Source organism: Tupaia chinensis, unplaced genomic scaffold (assembly GCF_000334495.1).
Source record: "Tupaia chinensis unplaced genomic scaffold, TupChi_1.0 Scaffold000279_1, whole genome shotgun sequence".
Taxonomy (NCBI): Eukaryota; Metazoa; Chordata; class Mammalia; order Scandentia; family Tupaiidae; genus Tupaia; species Tupaia belangeri.
This window is the reverse complement of record NW_006159762.1, coordinates 1,231,098-1,231,748: the sequence shown is the minus strand read 5'-3', so window position 1 is coordinate 1,231,748 and position 651 is coordinate 1,231,098. Positions and strand designations below refer to the sequence as shown.

Below are 651 nucleotides of genomic sequence, written 5' to 3'. Positions count from 1 at the left end.
GCTGAACCTCATTAGCCAGGTGGGAGGAACAAAATATCTTTGTTCACTGGGGAAAACATTATGTCTTCATTTTACATTCCTTTTTGCCAGAAAGCAGTGAATACTCAACAGTATTGAAAATAAGCCAGAGATGGGAAGATTAAAACACTTAGATATCACTCAGTATAAAGCATAATTTGAACTTAATTTGGAGGCCACTGTTGATCAGGTGGCTAAGGCAGCTGGATCGCACATGGCTGTCTGCACAGTTAGAGTCTAAACCCAGCAGCTTGAAAAATACGCAGGGTACATATGGACACTTGCACAAAATCTTAAGCAAAAAAGAGATTGTGGCTGGCCATCCTCCTGGAGGGTGTTTTCTCACTTTCTCTCTCTTTCTCTCTGTCTTTTTCTGTTTCCAAGTGAGCGCACTCACCTTATAGCAAATTAAGGGGGGAAAAAAAAACTTAATGAAGAGTTTATCTGGGTTTGAACAAAGTAACAAAACACTATAGTACTAACATTATAATTTCTTTGCTGGAACATCTTTTCACTTATGGTGCAAGTGAAATAAACATATATTAGAAGGATTGCTAGTACTTTGAGAATTACAATGAAAAGTGAATCTAATTGTGTGTGTTTTTTTTTTTTTTTTTTGGGGCGGTTTTTTCT

General features: G+C 37.0%; 1 protein-coding gene across 1 annotated transcript in view; it reads left to right on the top strand.

The window, feature by feature from the left end:
• Positions 1–651, top strand: part of TRRAP (transformation/transcription domain associated protein) — a gene marked incomplete in the record, with an annotated part of 151,090 nt that overhangs the window by 127,902 nt on the left and 22,537 nt on the right.